The sequence below is a fragment of the Schistocerca nitens genome, chromosome 4 (genome assembly GCF_023898315.1).
Source record: "Schistocerca nitens isolate TAMUIC-IGC-003100 chromosome 4, iqSchNite1.1, whole genome shotgun sequence".
Classification (NCBI taxonomy): Eukaryota; Metazoa; Arthropoda; class Insecta; order Orthoptera; family Acrididae; genus Schistocerca; species Schistocerca nitens.
In genome coordinates this window covers 87,589,279-87,594,725 of record NC_064617.1, presented here as the reverse complement: position 1 = coordinate 87,594,725, position 5,447 = coordinate 87,589,279, and the positions used below count along the sequence as shown (strand labels likewise).

Here is a 5,447-nt window from a genome sequence, read left to right as displayed (position 1 = left end):
GTTCTTTCGGGAACAGATACTACCGTCATATATAGTTGAAAATATGGGTTCCCGGCCTTTGACCTTCTTGTGCGAATGCACACGCTATGCCCGAACTCGTGCGGGACTTGGTACATTAATCTGCCACGAGTAATGAGTATGATGGGCAAACATCTATTAGGCGCACTAGGAATGTAGTGTTGTGGACATGTTGGGAATGTGGATCTCACGGGGAGCGTGCAAGGGATAAGTCCCTGCAGACGCACTATCCTCTGTGCCCGCGGTGGCTCAGATGGATAGAGCGTCTGCCATGTAAGCAGGAGATCCCGGGTTCGAGTCCCGGTCGGGGCACACATTTTCAACATATCCCCAATGAAGTGTATCAACGCCTGCTTGCAGCTAGGGTGTTCATTTAATTATCGTTTCATAAAGTATTTATATTAGTACATCTAAAAAATTTCATTTTAACCAATGCTTCAGTGTAGCTAGAAACTAGATATTAAACAAAATGAGCAGTCTCTCAACTAGAAAGACAAGGGATGTAAAATGTTTCTCATCATTTCGTTAGGCATTTTAATAAATATCATAAATTAAGAGTTCCACAGTGTAATCATATGTTTTCAAGTTTGAGGGTGTCTTATTTGCGATGCTTTCGACAAAGAAATGTCAATAGCGAGGATAATGGCCTCCCCTTCTTTTTTCACCTGTGCCTCTGAAAGGTACACACTAATGGCTTTTTCCCAGGCAGGTGGTACAGCTGGGTGCTTACAGTGCATTACCTTCCTTAACGAAATATTTACGACAACAGTGTGTGCTACAGTGACAGTTTGATACGAATAAAATTTCACTGGTCGAAATATTTGCGTTACAAATCTGTAGAAACAAAATCTTATAAATATTACAGTGTCCAAAAAATTTTCGCCGGCATTGTGATACATTCACGCATTTACACACATTTCATAACTCTTAAAGTACGATTCTTGGTTTCCAACATCCTTTTTCACAAGTCAGAGTCCCTAACCACTACTCATTATTCCTTACGTTATTACACATATACATATTCGTCGACACTTCTTTAATATTTCATCATAATAAATACATATCATAATAAACAGTCCTCAACAGCATAATACACATCGTCGTGGTAATATTAACATCATAAAAACTTAGCCAAATCTCAAAAACGACGTAGCTTTCTGCAATAATGTCAAAACCTAAAAAATATTCTCTGCTCATTTCAATAGTGTCATCTACCTCAAACGTACTTTACAATCATGCTCCCTTACCAAATACATCATTCAAAGCTCTCATAGTATCACAATGGTTCCGAAAATATATGAACAGTTCACAAAGTACAGACAAAATACAATTTAATAAGTGTGAAGTTATCCAACTGTGTAATTACGTAAATATCAGTCACTGCCATAGTAAAAAAAAATGTTTGTTTCTCTATTAAATAATCAGATAGCTGTGTAACTCTGTGTTAGAGGAATATGGTACCGATGTGTAAAGTTGTATAAGCAAATACCATATTAGCTAGGGCTCCTTGTGTCTGCCAAACACATGGTACACAAAGTAAGCGTGTACCCCCATGAGGATTAATGTAATTATACCCTCAGGTGTTACAGATTACAGAAATGGAATGAAATGTATCACGGAAAACTTTCATTGTAATTCAAAAATCTTGAAAAATAAATAGTTTAAGTACAAAATTAATCACTCAAATGCGTGTCCTGTAGCACTAAATGTGCGTCTTGCTGTAAGATAATTCTGTGTAACTGCCGTAGTTATCGTCCTCTGTAAGCAAAGTTCTGCTGAAGTCAATTTACTTACCTCATCATAAACTAAAGTGAAATGCTTTGCGTATAGATGTTGTAGTTATTACGTACCTTACGGTGATCAAGAAAGTACTATAATGTAATGTATTGTTGTGCTACGAAAAAGGCTGTGTCATTGTCGCTATGCCACAAAAGTTACTACTAAAACATGTTTTACATCCAGAATAATACAGAAAAACTGTGCAGATATAAAACAGAAACACCGCAAAAGCAACATTGTAAATTGTCACTCATTAGTAGCGTCGTGATAAAATCGTGTAGCTGTCACATAAACTAACCACTGTGTCATCTGGTATCTCACAGAAAGTGCTTTAAATCCAGAATGTATTTTCAAGTAAACCAAAATGTTGCATTAAAATCTCATTAGCAGTACCAGTATATGTTGTAAGTATGTATGCCTTATAGTCGTTACGTAATCGTGCAACTAACAAGCAAGAATGTACACACACAATAACACTGTGACGTCTGTTCACTATAACAATGTATTCATAATTTCTGTTTAAATAAGTTCTCCTGGTTCTTGATTGGATATTTAACTTCAAAACATTGTTGCATGTTAACAGTTCCTCAGTGTGACAAAGCATACTAGTAGCGTGAATTGAAAAGTATAATGGCAAAGACAAAGTTAAAAAGCAGATTATCTTTCAATAAACGGTTTTACATTTGAAATGTGGTACAATCTTTTACTCTTCAAAGTACTCAGAGTTTCAGCTTGAACGCAATTATCATGCAGTATACGTCGGTAAAGAACACTGGAATTTTTCTCAAGGTTAGCTTCTATGTTATTTTTCTCTAAGCCAGCCGGCGCACGTGGCTGCCTGCGGCTCGACTCATTGTCTGTCTCTTTGTTGGCGCCCGTTGTTATTGGGATTAGGAGACCTAACTTCTACAAATTCACCTTGTCGAGAGGGCCCTGCTCTGTTTGAATCCCGCCAGTTCTGATGAAATTCACGTCTGTCGTTATGATTATATCGTCTGTCGTCATGTCTGTAGTTCCTGTAGTTTCTTTCTTGTCGGTCATGTGGTGGAGAATTACTCCCTGAATCGTAACTGGGCGCTGGACCGTTGCGTCTAAAGTTATTCTGTCTCCCTTGATAATAATTATTTTGGTTCCCATATTGTCGGTTTCTATGGTAATCTCTGTCATATTCATTACTACGGAAATGCGATCTTTCTCTGTAACTGTTATTACTCTGCCAGTTGTTGTCATATGGGTGGCGTCTGTTTTGGTCACGATTTGCGTTGTAAGAATAGACTTGTCGTGTCCAGTTATTGTTTCTGTCGTCACGGAATTGTGACGGATGTGATCTGTAGTGATTGTTTTTCTGTTTTCTCATCCCGCGACTGTCTGTGTCGATTTCTAATTCTTGTAAGAGACCCTGAAAAGCTTCAATGTTGTCTTTGCAACGCCCTGCCAAAATAATATTTCTTAAATGTTCAGGCAATTTCATTAAGCAAATGCGGATGAGTTCTGAGGGGCTGTATGGGTTTGACAGGTACTGATTCTTGTGCAACATGTTTTCAAAATATTTCACAAGACTGGAAAATTCAGATTGTTCGAAATGTTTCGTCATTATGATGCTATGTTTTACTCGGTCTTGTGTAGCTTGAGACCAATATGCTGAGAGGAAGGCATGCTAAAATTCCCCTTCACTGTGACAATCGTGAATGACCGATCGCATTCTTGCAGCTGGTTCATTCTCTAAATAGCCACACATAAATTCTAATCTGGGCTCTGATGACCAGTTGGGAGGAAAACGATGAGAGAATTGATGGAGCCATGCTTGTGGATGAATGTCGTTGCCAGAATTCTTAAATGTTTTAAATTTACGTGTAGTAATGAACAGCTTACAGTCAAAGTCATCATGTCGGCGAGTCGCATATCGGTCATTGTTACGTCGTTTCGGCGGTTCCATTTCAAAATTCGGTGCACCTTGCCAATTTCTTTCATAATTTCCGAAATGCGCTATGTTATTATTTTGTGGCTGTTCCGTATTTCTATGTCCCTCTTCCCGTATTGGGGCGCGAGTGTCCGCTGAAATACGTAATTCTTGTATTACCTGTGTCAGCTGATCTTGTTCTTCCCGGATTTCTCTTTGGTGTTGCGTATTAATTTGATTCTGATTTTGTTTGAATTTCCTAATTTGTTCGCACTCTTCTGTGTCATTAAAGACTACCGGTTTTGTTGCGAGGTGCCGGGGCTAGTAGTGTATTTATCACTAAATTCTACTAGAATCCACATGTGTAAATCATGCTCTAAGCCCCCCCTATTCTAACTCCGACTTTTGCTGTTGCACAAGGATAAAAAAAAATACGCGAACTGACTCTAATCAACCCTGCTAGTGGAGTAGAAGAGAGTTTGGCACCTGCAGTAATTTAATTTGATACATAAGTTAAATAAACAAAGGTTTCATTAGCATAGTGAGGAATGATAGGGTTGCTCTATTGATTAACAGAATGAAAGTTCTGTTCAAACTAACAATATGATTTATTAAGATTAAACACAGAATAGTAAAAGAAACACAGCAAATTTATAAAACATCAAATTGGCTAAAATTGGAGATTCATACAAACACTATAAAGGTGAAGTTGTCCCTAACTTAGATCGTGAGGTTTAAGACGAAGTGGTATGTGGAGCCAATTCCTTTCCACTCAAATCTCAAGAGAGACACACAGCTAACCCAATGGTAATTGCTGTTACTCGAAACTGAACAAAGTTAGAAAAGGATGAACAGGCGCGCTCTGCTGAGCTCTGATTATCACCTAGGAAAATCCCTATCTGCCGGTGCTGCGGATGTACATTACCAACAGTCTTCTTATCTCCCAGAACACGATCTGGCGTACCGCAGGCGAGGGCTGGCTGCTTCAACGTCCTCGACCGAAAGGCGACTGCTGACTCCTCAGAGCACCCGTACAGGCCGAACACACAACATTCCCACCCCCACGACAGTGGCCGTGGTTACGTTCCAATCAGCAACACGAAAACCGGCGGAAATTCCACTCCATTGCCGGAGCACTACCATTCCACCAATGGAGATTCTTGGCGCCAATTTCTGTGCTGATTTTGCCCCGTCACGGAGCTATGCCCTTAGCAAGCCAATCACAGTTCCTATTTTGCAGAAAGCGCGGTAATTTTCCCGCCCCAGCTGCCTGGGTACATAAGTCATTCCCACGCCTCGCTGGTAGCCCGCCAGAAAGTGTTTTCGCTAAGCTTCTGCGAAGCAACGGAACCACCAGCCCAGCCGCCACTTCCGGCTTTCGCGGCCGCGTCTCCTGACAATGTCGGCGTCCGGAGAGTATTCACTCGGCCCCCACACCTGTCAGCCTACCCTTTCAAAGTGAGAAGAGCCCGCCTGTCACTGGACCACCCGGGTGGCGAGAGACGCTACATGGGAAGTCCGCGTGTGAAGGAACAACGGAACCTCCACCGCATGCAACTAGAGAGGAGAATCGTAAGATAGGAATATGAGAGGGGGCTCATGCCACCTCTCATTGCCCCTACGCCATTTTAGATTGTAATTGGTGAGCGGTTGGCTCACTTAGGAGCAAGGTAGTGAGTCAATCGCCCAAGAACAATCTTACAAAGTGACTCCACATGCCGCACTCTATAAAGAAAATCACTGCAACTGA

The 5,447-nt window shown here is 40.8% G+C and overlaps 1 non-coding gene across 1 annotated transcript; it reads left to right on the top strand.

Moving 5' to 3' along the window:
• Window positions 1-255: 255 nt before the first annotated feature.
• On the top strand, window positions 256-330 carry Trnat-ugu (transfer RNA threonine (anticodon UGU)). Its single transcript has one exon. It is a non-coding gene; the product is annotated as a tRNA-Thr (tRNA).
• The last annotated feature ends 5,117 nt before the right edge of the window (window positions 331-5,447 follow it).